At 38.8% G+C, this 20975-nt stretch overlaps 1 protein-coding gene across 14 annotated transcripts in view; it reads left to right on the top strand.

Moving 5' to 3' along the window:
- LOC140729646 (leucine-rich repeat-containing protein 4C-like) overlaps positions 1-20975 on the top strand; it is a 1048826-nt gene that overhangs the window by 250517 nt on the left and 777334 nt on the right. The window lies entirely within an intron of this gene.

Below are 20975 nucleotides of genomic sequence, written 5' to 3'. Positions count from 1 at the left end.
GAATTGCGTGAAGCAATTTGCTTACCTTTGGCTGCACATCTATTCCAATGCCAGATCTTGGTTAGATTGGAAATGGTGCTAATTGTACAAGTTGTATCACTTGGTAAGCAATTAAATGTCCAACTCAGAGTTGTCCCAATCTTGACCAATTTGCCTGACCTGCTGAGTTGGCATTGCACTTTCAGGGTCTAAGCTATCATGTAAAGTGGCCAACTTTTTTTAAAATCAGGTATGTATTAGGTTTACAGTTCTTGCTTTTAATGGTTGTATAACTTTGGTGCCAACCTTAGCTGGTCCTTCCTCTCTCTGGACATGATTTTGTTGGATATTTCTGTTACAGCTCAAAAATAACTCATAGCTTTGGGGATTAGTATAACATTATTACAGTGCCATCGGCCCAGGCTGGTTTTGCTGCTGTCTGTAAGGAAATATATCACTTGTACATTTTCCCTGTGATCTCGTGAGTTCCTAGGTTTATTAGTAACATGGGTGCAATCACGTGGCATGGGCCCATTGGGCCGGATAGGTCAGTTATCTTCACAAACAAGAGACAATCTGCAGATAAGATGCACAAAATGCTGGAGGAACTCAGGCAGCATCCATGTACAGTTGACATTTCAGTCTGAGGCCCTTCAGCAGGACTTTCCATGTCCTGTTTTTCATAGATGCTGCCTGGCCTGTTGAGTTCCTCCAGCATTTTCTGTGTGTTTCTTGGATTTCCAGCATCTACAGATTTTCTCTTGTTTGTGAAAATCTGCAGATGCTGGAAATCAATATAACAGCATCTATGGAGAAGAGTAAACAGTCAGTGGTTTGGCTGAAACCCTTCTTGAGTCCAGATGGGTGGGGGGAGGGCGTCTCATCCAAAACATTGACTGTTTATTCCATTCTATTTTGTGTGTGTGTTGAGTATATTTTTCATACTGTTATTTGCAGACTGAAGAATGTCTGGGCCCAAAATGTCGACTGTTTACTCTTTTCTAGAAGTGCTACCTGGCCTGCTGAGTTCCTTCAGCATTTAGTGTGTATTAGAACATAGAACAAAGAAAACCTACAACACACTACAGGCCCATTGGCCCACTAAGTTATGCCAAATATGTCCCTACCTTAAAATTTCTAGGGTTACCCATAGCCCTCTATTTTTCTAAGCTCCTCGTACCCATTCAAAAATCTCTTAAAAGACCCGATCTTATCCGCCTCCACCAACATTGCCTGCAGCCCATTCCACGCACTCACTTACCCTGACATCTCCTCTGTACTTACTCCCCAGCACCTTAAACCTATGTCCTCTTGTGACAGCCATTTCAGCCCTGGGAAAATGCCTCTGACTATCCACATGATCAATGCCTCTCATCATCTTATACACTTCTATCAGGTCACCTTTCATCCTCCATCGCTCCAAGGAGAAAAGACCCAGTTCACTCAACCTGTTTTCATAAGGCATGTTCCCCAATTCAGGCAACATCCTTGTAAATCTCCTCTGCACCCTTTCTATGGCTTCCACATCCTTCCTATAGCGAGGCAACCAGAACTGAGCACAGTACTCCAAGTAGGGTCTGACCAGGGTGCTATATAGCTGCAACATTACCTCTCGGCACCTAACTTCAATTCCACAATTGATGAAGGCCAATACACCATATACCTTCGTAACCACAGAGTCAACCTGCACTGCTGTTTTGAACGTCCTATGGACTCAGACCCCAAGATCCTCCACACTGCCAAGAGTCTTACTATTAATATTATATACTGCCATCATATTTGACCTACCAAAATGAACCACTTCACACTTATCTGGGTTGAACTCCATCTGCCACTTCTCAGCCCAGTCCCACTGTAACCTCTGACAGCGCTCCACATAATCCACAACACCCCCAACCATTGTGTCATCAGCAAACTTACTAACCCATTCCTGCACTTCCTCATCCAGGTCATTTATAAAAATCACGAAGAGTAAGGGTCCCAGAACAGATCCCTGAGGCACCCCACTGGTGACCGACCTCCATGCCGAATATGACCTGTCTACAACGACTCTTTGCCTTTTGTGGGCAAGCCAGTTCTGGATCAACAAAGCAATATCCCCTTGGATCCCATACCTCCTTACTTTTTCAATAAGCCTTACATGGGGTACCTTTTCAAATGCCCTGCTGAAATCCATATACACTACATCTACTGCTCTTCCTTCATCAATGTGTTTACTCACATCCTCAAAAAATTCAATCAGGCTCGTAAGGCATAACCTGCCCTTGACAAAGCCATGCTGACTATTCCTAATCATATTATACCTCTTTAAATGTTCATAAATCCTGCTTCTCAGGATCTTCTTCAACTTACAAACCACTGAAGTAAGATTAACTGGTCTATAATTTCCTGAGCTATCTCTACTCCCTTTCTTGAATAAGGGAACAACATCTGCAACTCTCCAATCTTCCAGAACCTCTCCTGTCCCCATTGATGATGAAAAGATCATTGTCAGAGGCTCAGCAATCTCCTCCCTCGCCTCCCACAGTAGCCTGGGGTACATCTCATCTGGTCCTGGCGACTTATCCAACTTGAAGCTTTCCAAAAGCTCCAGAACATCCTCTTCCTTAAAATCTACATGCTCAAGCTTTTCAGTCAGCTGCAAGTCATCACTACAATCACCAAGATTCTTTTCCATAGTGAATACTGAAGTTAAGGATTCATTAAGTACCTCTGCTATTTCCTCCGGTTCCATACACACTTTCCCACTGTCACACTTGATAGGTCCTATTCTTTCATGTCTTATCCTCTTGCTCTTCACATACTTGTAGAATGCCTTGGGGTTTTCCTTAATCCTGCCCGCCAAAGCCTTCTTATGGCCCCTTCTGGCTCTCCTAATTTCCTTCTTAAGCTCCTTCCTGTTAGCCTTATAATCTTCTCGATCTCTAACATTACCTAGCTCTCTGAACCTTTTGTAAGTTTTTCTTCTTGACTAGATTTTCTACAGCCTTTGTACACCACGGTTCCTGTACCCTACCATAACTTCCCTGCCTCATTGGAATGTACCTATGCAGAACTCCACACAAATATCCCCTGAACATTTGCCACATTTCTTCCGTACCTTTCCCTGAGAACATCTGTTCCCAATTTATGCTTACAAGTTCTTGCCTGATAGCCTCCTAATTCCCCTTGCTCCAAATTAAACGCCTTTCTAACTTGTCTGTTCCTATCTCTCTCCAATATTATTGTAAAGGAGATAGAATTATGATCACTATCTCCAAAATGCTCTCCCACTGAGAGATCTGACACCTGACCAGGCTCATTTCCCAATACCAAATCAAGTACAGCCTCTCCTCTTGTAGGCTTATCTACATATTCTGTCAAGAAACCTTCCTAAACACACCTAAGAAACCCCACCCCATCTAAACTCCTTGCTCTAGGGAGATGCCAATTGATATTTGGGAAATTAAAATCTCCCACCACGACAACTCTGTTATTTTTACACCTTTCCAGGATCTGTTTCCCTATCTGCTTCTCAATATCCCTGTTACTATTGGGCAGCCTATAAAAAACACCCAGTAGAGTTATTGACCCATTCCTGTTCCTAACCTCCACCCACAGAGACTCCATAGACAATCTCTCCATGATGTCCACCTTTTCTGCAGCCGTGACACTATCTCTGATCAACAGTGCCATGCCCCCACCTCTTTTGCCTCCCTCCCTGCCCTTTCTGAAATATCTAAAACCCGACACTTGAAGTAACCATTCCTGTCCCTGAGCCATCCAAGTCTCTATAATGGCCACCACATCATAGCTCCAAGTACTGATCCATGTTCTAAACTCATCCGCTTTGTTGGCAATACTCCTTGCGTTATAATAGACATATCTTAAACCGTTAGTCTGAGCGTATCCCTTCTCTATCACCTGCCTATCCTCCCTCTCGCACTGTCTCCAAGCTTTCTCTATTTGTGAGCCAACAGCCTCTTCTCCAGTCTCTTCAGTTACCCTTAGGTCAGTTACCATGCTGTATCTTTAAATAAGTCAAATAAAATAATTAAAAACTATTTTTTCCTCCTGCTGCCCTTCCTTGGAAGCAAAGCCAGTAAGAAATTTAAGAATACAATATTCATTAGCCTGGAATGTAATTGTTCTAAAGCTGTCTGTAGTCTATACAGATGTATTATCTGAACCCACATCTGAATTTTTGCAAGAAAATGAATGAGCTGCAGCTTTCTCATAGAACAATGTGCATATGCTGCGTGATTGCTTGGTAAATTAAACAGAAACCCCTGTGAACCATATATTGCATGACAGAGGGATGATATTGGTTCATGTCATAGAAAGGAAAACATTGAACAATTTTACAGAACATGTAGGACTATGCTTGTCATAGAGAAATAATCAGTAAATGAAATGTTCTAATATTTTGCTGCTTTTTTCAACAGGTTTCTATGGACAAGGTTTGTTGTACGTCACACCCTGAAATTCTCACAGAGACCTATAGTTTGTAACATCATGAGAATATGATCATGTTGGTGGTTTTCATAATGCTACCAAATTCTCCTTTGAAGTGTAACTTAATTTTACAGAACGTTTTATTTTAAACTTATCTTTGGAGGGTGGGGATAAACTTTTTCTCTTCCTTCCTACCCCTTTAGTTCTCCACCCTGATCAGATACAGCTATCACGTAGCAGATTAAGCTATAATGTTTGTACTGAAAACAAACACCAACCTCAGACTGAAACAATGCAATGTTGCAAACGTTTCATATTACTCCCAATGTTCCTTCCCTGTTTTGAACATCTTGTAATCCTTATCCAGAACATCCTGAGAACTACTGACATTTTTCAACAGAATTTTTTTTTCTCTGGGAGGATGTTGCCGAAATGCTGGCAATGTATGTTCGTTCATTTCCTTTTTTTTTTCAGTTTAATCCTTTTCACTTGAATTTTAACAAAAGAATGAAAAAGTTAATTCTGTAATGCTGTGTAAAACTTATACTTTCAATCTCTGCTTGCAACTATAGCTATCTAGCCCAGGCAAAACCCTTCTGAATCTCTTCTGAGCTGTCTTTATGACTATCATATCCTTACTATAGAGTGGTGACCACAATTGCACATGGTACTGTAAGTGTGATCCAGCCAGCAATGATAGAAGGTGGGGACATTTTCTTTATAAATTGTCCTGAATTAGCGACAAACTCTTCTTGCCCTTGTGAGTTTTCTTGTTCAGTGAACTTTGTTCGCAAACTCCCACAGCCCCTGATGACCCTGTGATTACAGTCCCTGAGGCTGACATGCGAGCATCCTTCAGAAGAGTGAACCAGATGGGGTAACTGGTTGAGTACTGAGGACTTGTGCTAACCAACCGACTGGAGTGTTCTCTGACATCCTTAAGCCCTCACTTTGGCATTCTGAGGTACCACCTGCAGCAAGCAGTCTTCAGTTATACCGGTACCTGAAAAGATTGCGGTAATGCCACTCAGTAACTCTCTGCCAGAGCACTTACGTCCACTGTGATGAAGAGTGGTTGGTGCTGAAACACATCAACTCTTGGCTGAGAAGTGACTTGAATCTGTTTCAATTTGCCTACTGGCACAACAGGTCCACAGCAGATGCCATTTCACTGGCTCTTCACTCAACCTTGGAATATCTGGACAGCAAAGATGCATATATCAGGATGCTCTTTATTGACTACAGCTTGACATTCAATACTATTATCCTGTCAAAACTAATCAATAAGCTTCAAGACCTTGGCCTGAATATCTCTGTTCAATTGGATCTTGGATTTCCTCACTTGAAGACCCCAGTCAACTCAGATTGGCAACAACATCTCCTCCATAATCACCATATCTGAGTCACCACAAGGCTGTATGCTTAGCCCCCTGGCTCTGTTTGCTTTACACTTACAACTGTGTGGCTAAGCACAACTGTTGCTGGCCGAATCAAAAGTTGTGATGAATCAGCATATAGGAGGGAGATTGAAAATCTGGCTGAGTAGTGACATAACAAGAACCTTTCACTCGATGTCAGCAAAACCAAGGAGCTGATTATTGACTTCAGGAGGAAACTGGGCATTTTTGAGCCGGTCATCAGCGGGGGGATCAGAGCTGGAGAGGGTCAGCAATTTTACATTCCTCGATGTTAATAATTTCAGAGGGCCTGTCCTGGGCCCACCATGTAAATGCAATTACGAAGAAAGAGCAGTACTCATTGGCTTTCTTAGAAGCCTGGGAAGATTTTGTATGACTTCTAAAACTTTAACAAGTTGACTGGCTGCATTACAGCTTGGTATGGAAACACCAATGACCTTGAACAGAAAGTCCTGCAAAAATGTCGTGGATACAGCCCAGTCTATCATCGTAAAGCCCTCCCCATCATTGGAGTGCTGGTGCAGAAAAGCACCATCCATCATCAGGGTCCCCCACCAGCCAGGTCATGCTCTCTTCTCACTGCTGCCATCAGGAAGAAGGCATAGTTCCCACAATCTGTGGACTCACTTTCAAGTACCTCTTCATCTCATGTTCTCAATATTTATTGCTTATTTATTATTATTATTATTATTATTATTATTATTATTATTATTATTGTATTTGCATAGTTGTTATTCTATTGCACATTGATTGTTTGTCTGCCCTGTTGGGTACGGTCTTTCATTGATTCTATTATGGTTCCTGGGTCTATTTAATATGCCCGCAAGAAAATAAATCTCAGGGTTGGTAGATAGCGATGTTTATGTATTTTGATAATAAACTTACTTTGAACTTTGTCCAGGTAGGAAATCTTTTGTAGAAGAAGGATGGGAATTATGTTCTTTGTCTATTTTAAACAAAATCATACATCTAATAATTGAGAAGGTGGCAGTATTGCCACAGGATTCATTAGCACATTATCTTTAGCTGTTGCTGTGTGGTTTTCTTGCAATTAGACCTTCACTGAAAAGGTAATGGTATGTGTTCTAATTTTGCCTTACTTCAATTAATATTAATGTGTCAATTAATTTGTGTAGGTTGAAGAATGCTTTAAATGAATTGTTGTTTATGATTTTCAACTCATTTTATGATTCTCATAAAAAATGTCTCTAATCATCATAAAGATATAGAAACAGTAGAAGTGACTTTCTGACAGCACAGATTTTTGGACATGAACTTGTATTGATAAGAATGTGTGCAGGAACATCAATTTGCAGTCTTTTAAAGGGGCACATTATGAGCATTCTTAAAGAGACAGAGATTTCTTTGTGCATCCATGATGTCATTTGTTTTGATGTTTATGGGAGAGAGAGATACAAACTACCCTTGTTCTGCCCACTTCCCTGCGTGGAAGTGGATATTCTTGCTGAGCTAGAATATTCAAAAGATGTACTATTCTTGTTTAGCTGAAATATTCAGAAGATGTACTTGAAATGGAATTAAATAAAGTGCTTGTCTATCCTGGAAGGACCTGAAGATGGAGATGGCAGGGATTGTAGTTGTGGTATGACCCCCTCAAAAGCTCGTCTAAAGAGCTGAGGCTATCTGTACACCTTACCAACGCTTAACAAAGAGGATACTGTTTGCAAGTGCTCCCTTTAATAGCTCTTGAGTTTAACTTCTGGTATACATTCCTATTTTCTGAATTTTATTTTTCACAGGAACATGTAAAATATATATGATTTATTTCCAATATTATTGCACAGTGAAAAAGAAGGAAAGTATATTATGCAGTTTATATTCATGTTCCTGTATTATAGCATATTAAAACTAAATGAGCCAGCATAGAAGTTAATTAACTTATAGCTTTTATTTTAAATGTTGCTTTTAAAAGAGAGACAATTGGGGTCACTGTATAATAAAATGAAAATGGGCTCATAACATTACAACAGGTTGGTTCATCTCAGCTCACTAGCAGCTCCATTGCCGTTGATGGCTCCACGAGGAACCCACCACTTTATATTAGCCGAAACTAGCTTCTGTGGTGTGGCCTCTTTCACAGGACTGAGTGCATCCTTTCTTTTACATGACTTGAATTAATATTAATACTGGCAATAAGTTTTTGTAAAGGAATATGTCTTAAATGAGTTATATTTGTCGACTATTTTTAAACGTCTTGAAGATCTAGTGTAGAAAAGAAGAACATAGATGGCATTCCCATTGTTATTCCTGGGGCTGTGAGAGAGCATGAAGGTGGTCCCAGGTAAGACCTCAGTTTGTTTATCTTGATCATTCCTCCAGGGCCAGTGGACGGTACCAGTTAGCCTTCAGTCTTGGTAATGACACTTTTTTTTAAAGTGACACATAGGAAGGTGAAACATTAGTAACTCAAATAACTGTGTGTTAAAACAATAGTGTACAGAAGAGCATCTCTAAACACAAAACAGGTCAAACCTTGAAATGGGTGGGCTACAGTAGCAGCAACAGACCAGGAACATACACTCAGTGGCCACTTTGTTAGGTACAGGAGGTTCCCAATAAGTGGCCACTGCATGTAAATAACAGATTACATTCAACTTTCAGAAAAACACCAGGATACTTCCTGGCATCTCCTCACAGATATACAATTGAGAGTAATGAGTAGCAAAGTCCAATGCTGATTAATTTAGCAAGGAGTTGGAGTCAGCATTGCATAGAACAATTCAACCATGACTTCATTAATTTCAGCAAGAATTATAGGGCTACAGAAAACAAAACATTATTCACTATTGTGGTCTAGTTTAATATTTTGATGTGTGTGATTGTGTGTGTAAGAGAGAGTGAGAGATAGATAATTTTAGATATTATTTTAAAAATATAGTCATTTAAAAAATCTTCAATTTTAATTGTCTTTTAATATGTCTGAATATGAGAAAATAGGAGCTATTTCTCTCTGATTTGATGACTGGTGGTGTAGTGGCATCAACACTGGACTTCAAGGCAGATGGTCCAGAGTTCAAACCCAGCTGGGTCCCAATTTGGGCAGCAGCAGTATCTGTGTGGAAGAAAGGCTGGGCAATCTACTTCCATATCTTGCCATATGGACCCTATGGTCCATGAGGTCACGAAGAGTCAGACATGACTTAGCTGACAGTAGAGCTGTCATAAGTTTCAGTTGAGATTGAGCCATTGGAGGGTTTGCCACCACTCAGGCCTCACTTGTGGATTCCAGCACACTTTAGGCCAGCGAGTTAGAGTCTTTACATGTAGACAAGCTAAGTTCAGGCATGGGTTTATTATGATTTGCTTGAGGAATTTTAATATTGTTCACTGAAGCTGCATTTCATTGTATTTTTAAAGAATGTAGGCTATAATACTTTTTGAATTGTGCTTGACTCTTGCATGTCCTTTTAGTTAGAAAGCATTTTGACCTGACTTTAGCGATCAACATATTCTGCTTAATTTTGAAGAAAATATTGTTTCGCACAAAGCCTTGGAAAAACTAGCTATCAAACCAGATCAGTCTTTTCAGAGGCAATTGCAAAGCACAAGTAGATGCAAATGATGTATAGATGTATCAAGCTATGGTGTAATTGAATATCGAATAGCTTACCATTAGCAGTGCTGAGACTTCAAAGTAAATTACAACAGAGTGATAGCAAGTGCTGATGTGTAGAAACAATTATAGTATAATCTCCAACTGTTTCAATGAACCAGGTAACATAGACTGCCATAGTGGAAACCCGGACTGTTAAGAAAGAAGTTATTCCACTGATACAGTAATTACTAGAGAACATCATCATTTTGTTTTGTCTGTTTGCATCACCATGCTTATTGTTTTGAAAAATCCAGTGTAAAATGAAGCTCAAAGGATACCAGCTGTCTGCTGATCTTGAAAGATCAAGCTGAACTGAAACTTCTGCGAATCTCCTGTGTCAAAATTCCAGCCATTTAATTTGTTATGGAGTCACCTAACACTGGTGTGGATTAGCAGTGATACTGGCAAGTCTTGATACAATCTATGTGTTCTAGCTCCAAAACTATTAAGATCAGTAAAGTATTTCACCACAGCTTTATCTCACATCCAGGAATTGTGATTAAGTCAAATTGTTCTGTATCTGACAGATAGTTTAAGCACTTTGTTGGATTAGAGATTGTTGTTAATCCTATAACAAATTGATAAAAGTGCTACTACCTGTTCAATTAAAAGTAACCAAGACATCATCTTGCACTGATTGCAGCCTAAGTCACATAGTTGCTCATTGCATGGGTGCTGAGGTGTATGGGATTTTCAAGCTACCGTAGATTTCGCACTACAGAGCGCACCTGATTAAAAGCCGCTGGCTCTAATTTTAGAAAGAAAAATCAATTTTGTACTTGTACAAGCCGCACCGGATTTTAGGCCGCAGGTGTCCCACGTTGTAATATGAGATATTTACACAGAAAGATATTACACATGAGGATTTTTTAACTTTTAATTAAATCCATATGGTAACATAAACAAATACATATTGCAAATGCTTTTTTTCGAACCGTGCCTGTAACACGGCTACTTTTAAATATACATACGTATCGGTAACACACAAATTACGTTGCGTATACATTCCAATATCTCCTAACGACTGATAAAAAAATATATACTGCAGCCTACCAGGAAAAGTTATTGATCGCCTTTAACTTAAAAGCAGCGTTTCGCGCTCGCCTAATGCCCCCACCTTCCCGTTTATCGCAAACCGGTATTTCCCACAAGACGCGGTGAAACTGGATGTGACATCATAGTATCCCGGGATGTAGTACTTCTAACTTTAACTAGAAAATACTAACAAATGAATTACTAAGCGAAAATATTATAAACTAAATAACTGCCATAAAGGCAGCACAATGCTTTTCTTCGAGTGTTTTCCATGTTGATGAGGGTGAGTACAAATGACTGATTTACAATAATTTAATTGTGAAAGTGCGCTTGATTTATCGTACAATTTCATTGGACCTCTGTGAACTACTCATCAATTTTATTGGTCTACTGTTACGAGGCAAAATGTTTTTGGCGGCATGAAAAAAATCATGCATTAGCCGCACCGTAGTAAAGGCCGCAGTGTTCAAAGCTGTTCAAAATGTGGGAAAAAAGTAGCGGCTTATAAGCCAACATCTACGGTATATATTTCCTTTCATGTAACTGCTGTCATTGCTACTGGGCCTTACTATGAAGATTAGCTGGTCAGGGACTTTGAAAACAGTTGCAGAAATATTTTAAAATTATTTTAAAAATGTGATAAATTGATTTGAAAAACTAGAAATGTTTTAAAGATTTTTGATCCTATTCAAGGTGCACACATGGAGACGACAACTATAGAAGTGTTTCCATTTCCTAGGCTCAGTATCTTAAAGAATGCTGCTGAACTCTTCTTCTGACCTTCAGCATTTTACTGACTACTGCATGCTCTGAGGTTAGACTGCATCAGTGGTTTTTCATCCTGGTGCTGCACCTAGTCTTGACTAGCATTCATATAAACTAATTTGGTCAGCACAGAAATTGCTCTTGGTGAATATCAAGAAATCTGATTAGACCATCTTGTGATTAATACATTCTAGTTAAATGGGCTATCATTATCAAATCTGCCCCTGAAATTGTGGTTCACTTTTAAAGAAAACTAATGATGCACATCTGGATGAAATTCTGCTCTATGCCTTGGATGTTGGACTCTTCTGAAGGTGGATGGAAAAATCAGAATTCTAGTAACAAAGCTGTATGATTATAGTTATAGGCAAATTGTTTATAAAAGCTATTTAACTGGACAAGTAGGTTAATTAATTAGTCAGCAAAGTTAAAACAATAGCGGCATAAATTGACATTATGAATTTGCTTTTGATTCTCTTTTAATTGATGTGAAATGACTAATTTGCATTTGTGATAGATAGAACATTTTATTCTTCATTTTATCTTGCTTGTCAGTCCACTGATATGGATAAAGCTCTGATGCATGTGTGATGTGGCAGATTCTAAACTTGAAGAAAGCCATCATCTTCATCACACTCCATTAACTTTTGAGATGTTTGTGTATCCTCAGATTATGAACCAACTGCTGTCATAATTTATAACTTAATTTAATGAAAAGAAAACTTGCTCTTATATAAATGAAGTCCTGTTTCATGTAATCCCTGTATTTTAAAACCCTGGGGGGTTTAAATAAAGAAAGAAAATTCTTACTACATTTCTCTGTGTGCCTGATCTACACTACAGTTTAGGACTGAAAGTTTTCATTTTTGGAAAGATTTCATTTCTCAACTCAAACTGCTTTATTTGTTTGATGAGACTAACTAGAGTGATACATACAGTATTTTTAACAAAATTGGTCTATTGTAGATGTGAACTGTGATCATTCACTTAAAACCTGCTTTCAGGTGAACTTTGAATTTATGATCGTTCGTTGTGAACCTACTGAGGTATTCAGTGAGATGTCCTACATTATGCACTGAAGCATACTTGATCTTTATAAATGTAGCAACATTCAAAAGAAAGAAATAAGTAGTTGACAAACATATTAAACAGCTGTGACTGTTCATTCACATTCTATTCATAAATCCATCATTAAATGGTGCATTAATTATTATTCATAATTTATCTGTAATGGCTTGTTGGAGACTATATCGCTTAGTAGAACAATGCAGAAAACAGTTCAACTGAATGACTGATTGAACTTTTATGTTATCATGCTGAATTAGTTATGCTTTGCATATTGAAATTAGGTAGTTAAGCTTCTATGGCTACAGCTCTCCTGTCTATAAAGCTTTATCTTCATAGTCCATAAAGCAGGAAAGTTGCATTGTTTCTTTGGATTAATAACATCAATTGAAGTAGCGGAGATCTAACTGTGGGTTACCATAGCAATGCCCCAAATTGAGATTGATTTAATAAATGCTTAAGAAAGAAAAACAACTTGAATATAGTTGTGGGCTTGAGATTTGAGAAAAGCCTGAACAGTAGATGTCTGCCAAAATGAAGATGCCTTCTTCTGAGATGTTCATCGTTTGTTAAATGGAAAGGATTTACCTCAGTTATCCAACTCGAGAGGGATTTGTTTATGTTCATAGTGAAAGGTCCATACCAACTATTTGTTTAAGACTTTTGCTTTATTCCTGTTCTGTTTGTAAGCAGAAGCGCCTTGGCTTTAAGCTACATCCAGATGCAAGTTTTATAACTGGGAAGGTTGCATTCTCCATCAGTTTCTAAACAGAAATGGTTGCTCCAATTCATAGCAGAGAATCTAAGTCAAAATGCTAATTGAGCCACCAACCAGAGTTTTACCTTTTAAAAATCAGTTGGAAAATTATATTTTAAAGACACAATGATTAATATTTTAAGCTATTATATATGATGAAAAGCATATTAGCATTGTTTTCTCATTATAGCATAGACAAAGACTGTAACTTCTCAAAGTATGATTACACCAACTGCAAGTGTATGACTTCTGAAGAAGTGGTTCACTTAGCAATTCATGAAAGTGGCCACAAACATGGAAACACACTGCCTTCAGGTACATCTCTTAACAGCTGTTTTTCCAGAGTGCTTCAAGAGTAACGTGTTAGTTCTTTTATAGGTTCATTAAGACCCAATGTTGCAGTAAAAAAAGAATGCCAGAAGTTATCATTTAAGTTTTGAAGGTTTAACTTTTCCATGGAGGCAGTTTTATTTGCAGATGTGAACATAATTGCTTTAACATTAATACAAATAAAACACTGTAGATTACTTTTGCAGCATCTGTGCAGAAAGAAGCAATATTATTGCTTCAGGTCAATAACCATTGTTATTTTTTCAGATTGAAATGGAGTTCACCCCCAAAAACTCATGTTTCATCAACATTTCCACAAGCTAAAACCTGAAGTGTTCTTACTTCTTTGAAAGTTCATTTGGCCTTGTTTTCCCTCAAAGATTGTGTGTTCAAGCTACACTCCTCCGAGAAGACACTCTTGTATAATAATCGACTGAGTAGGGAAGTTCCAGACCTACTCTGTAAGTATGTAGACAGCATTCATCAGGAAGGAAGCTGTTAATGGTCCTGCTTCATGGATCTTGCATGAGAGATTAATATATTTATAATCTGAAGGGGAACAAATGTTAACGCCATGGTCCTATGGAAGGTATAATAGATTAAACAACTAAAGGATTATGTGCATTTTATAGGGTGATGGCGTTAAGGGAGATATTTGTAATGCTTTTTAAGTACTGAAGATGGGCATGAAGTACTTTCAGCTAACATTTTTTCCTAAACGAATAAGGGATAATTTGTTTGTTTTATTTGTAATCCCACTGTGTAAAGCTAAATGCCCCATAACAATCAGGAATCCACTTCAAAAATAGTTAGTTGTTTGGCAACTGCTGTGAAATGTTGTGGTGGTCTAGTGGAGTGTTTCATGAAAAGATATTCATCTTGTTTCCTAGCTATTATTCAACCAGCAACACAGTGCTGTCCCATTCACATGGTCATTTAGAGAAAGAATCAGAATCTAGGTTTATTATCACTGACACATTTTGTGATTATATTTTTTGCTTTGTGGTAGCAATACATAAAAATAGATTACTATAAATTGCAATAAAGAATAAAGTAAAAATAAGTAGTGAAAAAACAGAACAAAATAGTGAGGTAGTGTTCATGGAGCATTCAGAAATAAGATTATGCAGGGAAAAAGCTGTTCCTAAAACATGTAGTGTGTGTCCTCAGGCTCCTGAACATCCTCCGTGATGGCATCGGTGAGAAGCGGGCATGTCCTGGATGATGAGTGTCCTTGTTGTTGGATGGTACATTTTTGAGGCATCATGTTTTGGCGATGTCCTTGATGTCGGGGGTGCATTGATCATACTAATCACATTGTGTGTGAGCTTTTGGATAGTTAAGTCTCCACATTCCAGTTAGTAAGTGGAATAAAGTCCAATCGTATAGCTAAAGTTGACAGCATTGGTAATTCTAGCTTGATTGGCAGAAAATCTTTTTTTTTCTCTTTTCGAGTTGAAGGAAATCAGGAGATACCAGCTAGATGAGAAAATCCCATGGAGGTTGAGTGCCTTTCCCATCCAGCTGCTTGTAAAATTGGGTGATCTTTTGAGATCCACCCAGATCACGATTGTACATCCCAAATTCACTTCCCCGTGCTGTTTTGAGTTATGACCAGAAGTGGGTGCAGAGAGGACTAGTGGAATGAGGCCTCTAGCTAAATTAGCGCACAGCTGATCTCTGCTGCAGAAACTGGTAGATGAATTTCTGGAATTCCTTGCCTATCAATTTCCCAAATTGCACACATTATTAAAATCAGAGTCCCTACCCAAAACACTGGAGCTTGTAGTGTGAAAATGTATTTCTCTCCACTGAGCTTTGAGCACACTACATTTCAGCAATGCCTCAGTAGCTAGATCATAAAGTTTCTTGTGTGATAATACAGTAGAATTAAGGTCTTGCTTTTTAAGAAATATAAAGAGCTCCTGTACAGGACTGATAGTTATTTGGCAAAGTGCATAGTGTGTCTCTTTGGCTCTGGACATTTTAGATTCATACACTTTCTGAGAATGTGTTTCCATTCCATTTGTTTACCAATAGAGCTCCGGGCATCAGGGAATAATTCTTTTGCTTTGTGTATGTTTGGCAAATCAATTTCAAATAGCATTGGTTTCATTTTTAATCCATTAAGTCTTTTCTAAATCAATACAAATGTTAAAAAAGAACATAATTTTATTCCTCATTATATCTACAAGAGTGGTAATTTGGTGCACTACTACTGAAAATATTAGGATCGTTCAACACCTCTGACCTGCTTGATATCAGTTGAGCAGGGTGACATTAACGAGTTTAACAGACCACTTAATAGCTTGTGCTGTGCATTATTTGGTTTCATAACAAATTAAATGTTATTTTAGAATATGAGATTTCAAAACATGTCTAAAATGGTTTTTGCAGGGGGGAAGGAGGGGAATCTTGCCTGACAAATCTGTTGGAATTCTTTGAAGAAATAACAAGTAGGGTAGATAAAGGAGTGTCGGTGGATGTTGGACTTTCAGAAGGTCTTTGACAAGGTGCTACACAAGAAGCTGCTTAACAAATTAAGGGCACATGGTATGACAAGAAAGATACAAGCATGGATGGAGCATTGGCTGACTGGCAGGAGGCAAAGAGTGGGAATAAAAGGAGCCATTTCCGGTTGGCTGCCAGTGACTAGTGGTGTTCCACAGGGGTCTGTGTTGGGACAGCTTTTTTTTATGTTATATCTCAATGATTTGGTTGACAAAATTGATGGTTTTGTGGCCAGATTTGTAGATGATACGAAGATAGGTGGAGGGGGAAGTCGTGTTGAGGAAGTAGACAGACTGCAGAAGGTCTTGGATAGATTAGGAGAATGGGCACGGAAGTGGCAGATGTAATGAAGTATCAGGATGTGTACAGTCATGCACTTCGGTAGAATAAAAATGTGCACTATTTTATAAATGGAAAGAAAATTCAAAAATCCAAGGTGCAAATGGACTTGGGAGTTCTCATGCAGGATTCCATTAAGGTTAATTTGCAGGTTGAGTTGATGATCAGTGTTATTTTCTGTAACTTAAAAACATTAAATTAATTGAAAGAAACTCACGGGAGCCTGAGAATATGAGCATAGTTCGAGTTTACTTTAAGCGAGGTATGCATTTATCATGCAGGATCATGATGATGTATGCAATTCATGTATTTTACATATAATGCATAGTTAATTATTTAAACAAACAAGAATGCTTAATCAAGCAATATATGCAAGATTACTCAAGTATTATTGAAATATTAAATAAACAACACTCCTCCCTGATTAGCTATGAACTTCAACTCAATATAAAATGCATCTGAAATTATATATACAGTATATAATACAATAGAAATACTATTCACAGACAATTACAGCATACCAAACTTTAAACTGTCCCATTCAGGTCTACAGATTTAATCGCTGTGGAGGAATTCTTAATATTGTGGGATAACATCTCTCCTGACAAGCGGGATCTCACTGCTTGGCAGGTGAGACTTGTGTCTGTGAAACAATCTCAGGTTCTGGGGCCTCTTCTGTGATGCTTATAGGAGTTGATTCTGAGAATGCAGGATGTGGTTCTGACAGCTCTAGACACTTTCCTTTTCTCTCTCCATATCTACTTTAATCCACTTCTTTTTCTTCCTCATATTTCTTCTCTCTTTCACACTTTTCTCTTTCTTATTCATATTCTTTTTCTCCATCTCTTCCCTCTTTCTTCTTCTAGTTTGTAAGACCATAATAGATAGGAGTAGAATTAGGCCATTTGGCCCATTGAGTTCACTCTGCCTTTTCATCATAGTTGAACAAGTTTCTTCTCAGGATCAATATCCTGCCTTCATCCCATACCCATTCATGCCCTGACCAATCAAGAATCTATCGACCTCTTGTCTTAAATATCCATTAACATTTGACCTCCACAGCTGCCTGTGGGAAAGAATTCCACCGATTCACCACTCTTTGGCGAAAGAAATTCCTCCTCATTTCAGTTCCAAAAGGATGCCTCACTATTCTGAGGCTATGTACGCCCATCTTAGATTCTCCCTCCATAGGAAACATCCTCTCCACATCGACTCTATCAAAACCTTTCACCATTCAATAGAATTCAATGAGGTCATCCCTTATTCTTCTGAATTCTAATGAATACAGACCCATGTACTCAAACATTTTTCATATGACAACTCTTTCAATCCTGGAATCATTTTTGTGAACCTCCTTTGAACCCTCTCCAATTTCAACACATCCTTTCTAAGATAAGGGTCCCAAAACTGCTCTCAATACTCCTAAGTGAAGCTTCGCCAGCACGTTATAAAGTCTCAACAATATGTCCAAGCTATTATCCTGTAACCCTCTTGAAATGAATGCTAACATTCCATTTGCCTTCCTCACCCCAGGTTCAACCTGCAAATTAACCATTTGGGACTCCTGCACAAAGACTCCCAAGTCCCTTTCTGCCTCAGTTTCTTTTTGTAATTTTTGCTCTTTTATGTCCCTTTCTTTGGCTTTTTGTGCATTTAGTTTGTGCATCTTGATTTTGGGAAAGTGCATTTAGTTTACTGTAGTATTCTTGTCTTGATTCTTCTATCACTCCCTTTAAGATCTGATCTCTCCGTTTGGTTTCCACATCCACAACATCATCTTAGAATCCTCTGTTTTCATATTTCTATTGACTTCTTTCTCTTTGGCCTTCCATTCATCCAGCTGGGCTTTGGTCTTTGCATCAACTTTTACAAGCAGCTTTTCGTTTCACACTTGAAGTGTATGGAATATTCTTAATGGACGCACAGTGGGTTCTCGTTCTTTAGCCAAAAGACAAATGCTTGCAACTTTCTTGAAGCTTATTGAACTTGCTCCCAGCGTAAAACCAAGCAAGTAACTGCCTGATCAGAAGTTTTTTTTTGATGTAGATGGACCACTGCTTTCAGCACGTTCATGCTTCATCTGAGCAGCATTTTCTATCCTTCATCCAGTGCGCTTTCCAACCAGAGGCACAGAGGATGGCACCAACTCTTACTTGTCCTTTGTTGGGGTACAGATCATTATCCAGTATCTTTCTTAATTTGCTTTCATGTGACTTCATTTTCGGAAATGTGGCATACAAATGGTGAATGGATCTCCAATCAAGTTGTGATTATCTCAGCCATCACATACCCACAATGCTGATCTTTCTGTTTTTAGCATATACAAGATCAATGTGGCCTGTTGGCTGTTGTATTTCCCAGTTATGGATGTCTTTCCCGCAGGAGTTATCTTCTCTCCATTTTAAGTTCTTAACTGGATATCTGCAAGATTCAGTTTAGTATCTTTGAAATGCCATTCAAACTCATTTTGTGGAATGACTTAAGTGGCTGAACAAGTGTCCAATTCTATTTTAATTAATTTGCTGTTCACTTCTGGCATAAGCCATATTGCTTGTCTATTGCTAATTTTCACATTGTAATCTCAAGGCTGCACAATCCTGTATCACTCTCATCATTATCAGATTTTTCATCAGCAGTATGCAGATTAGTGCTCTTTTTGTAATTGCAACTTGACCTTTTACCATTTATTTTTCGCTGGGCAGTCCATTCATTTTCATCTGTCAGACGTGTTCTTTGTATATGACCTACTCAGTTGTATTGTTTGCAAGTTTTGCTTTTAAAACTGCATTTGTTTGGTGTGTGTGAGCCCCTGCCACAATGATAACACAACTTTTTTGGTCCGGCCAATTTCTATTTAGAAGATGCAATTTTTTTGAAAGGTTTCAAAGGTACATTTAATGTCAGAGAAATGTATACAATATACATCCTGAAATGCTTTTTCTTTGCAGCCATCCATGAAAACAGAGTTCCCCCAAAGATTGAATGACAGTTAAATGCTAGAACCCCAAAGTCTCCTGCAGTTCCCCTCCCTCCTTCCCGCACATAAGGATAACAAAGCATCGGCACCCAACACTGAACACTCAAGCGTGCAGCAAAGCAGCAGCAAAGACACAAACTTGCAGTACTCCAAAGACTGTGTGTTCACCCAGTATTTGACATACCACAGGCTCTCTCCCTCCCTAATAAGGGAGAAAAACGTGTTCCATTTCACAGTGAGAGTGGAGACATAACAAACAACTAATTGGTTTACAAATGTTAAAAGTCTGTTGCATTGCTTTTTCCATGCTCTGTGGCCAAAGATCTCAGGTCTCTGGGCACACAGCCAGAGATCTTCCAACTCCCATGACACATTAATTTCCTGCTGGGAGACTGACCTTTGACCCGCCCGTCTCCATAGCCACGAGATCCCAGACCTCCGAAGGTGAGCTAAGCTCTTAGGCCGCATCCTCGGCATGTCAGATAACGGCCAGTTGTGAAACGCCGAGAGCAGCTCCCATTCCCACAAGAAACAAAGTCAGCATGTAACTCCAGGTCAGGGACTTCAAAAGAACCCTGAAAGGGAAAAGTAGGGGGACATCACGTGATGACGTAGGATCGAGACGCAGGGACCCAGCTCTCCCGTAAAAAGTTAATAAATTAATGTTTAAATGAAGAAAAGTTAGTCAATACTCTCTAAAAGTTGCTTATAAACGACTCCGGACTGTGTCAAGCTATGCCTCAAGGAAAGAAGATGAAGAAAACTAATACCGGGAAGACTACGCAAGTTGGAACAAGAGCGAGGCCCACGTCTACCGAGGAGCCGCGATCTCAGGTACATTGTATCGCCGGTGATACTGAACAGGAGATGGTGGCAACGCTTGCCACTTCCAAAGGAAAAAACCATCGTGAACTGCGCAAACGCGAAGGATGGAGCATGCGCAAACAGGAACAAAAAGAACTACAAAGCCCAGCTACCACTGCAACTGAAAGTGATAGCGAATCGGAGGGAGAGTCAAATCTCTCGGAAGGATCAGCTGAAGGAGGTAAAAGTCCTTCTAGAAATATAGAAAAGACTTTGAGGCAAATAATGCGTAAATTAGACACATTAAAAGTAATTAAAAATAACCAAAAAAAACTCGAAAAAAAAATGACCAATATGGAGACTATGCTTGATAAAATGACAAAGAGACAGGAAAAAATGGAAAAAAGAATTACGGACTTGGAAACTACAACGGAAGACATGGTTGAAAGAATGGACAAAATGGAAAAGGAAAATACTGTTTGGACATCAGAAAGAAAACAATTTATGGAAAAAATTGATAAGCTTGAAAATCTCAGTAGACGAAATAATATTAAAATTGTTGGACTTAAAGAAGATATAGAAGGAGAAGATCCAATAAAATTTTTTCAAAAATGGATCCCTAAAAAATTGAAAATGGAAAGAGAAACTCCAATTGAGATTGAATGGGCGCATAGATCTTTAAGGTCAAGACCTCGAGCTGACCAAAACCCACGATCAATTTTGATAAAATGCTTACGATACCAAGACAAAGAAAAGATCCTGAAGGCCGCTGCCCAAAGTGCCAAAAATAGAAACGGGCCACTGATGATAGCAGGGAAACCAGTTCTTTTTTATCCTGATATAAGTTACAACCTTTTGAAGAGAAGGAAGGAATTTAACCCAGCGAAAAAAGCCTTATGGGAAAAGGGTTATAAATTTACAATGCGTCATCCAGCAACACTGATA

This window comes from Hemitrygon akajei, chromosome 6 (assembly GCF_048418815.1).
Source record: "Hemitrygon akajei chromosome 6, sHemAka1.3, whole genome shotgun sequence".
Lineage (NCBI taxonomy): Eukaryota > Metazoa > Chordata > Chondrichthyes > Myliobatiformes > Dasyatidae > Hemitrygon > Hemitrygon akajei.
Note: the sequence above shows the minus strand (reverse complement) of the source record. Positions and strands in the feature narration are given on the sequence as shown.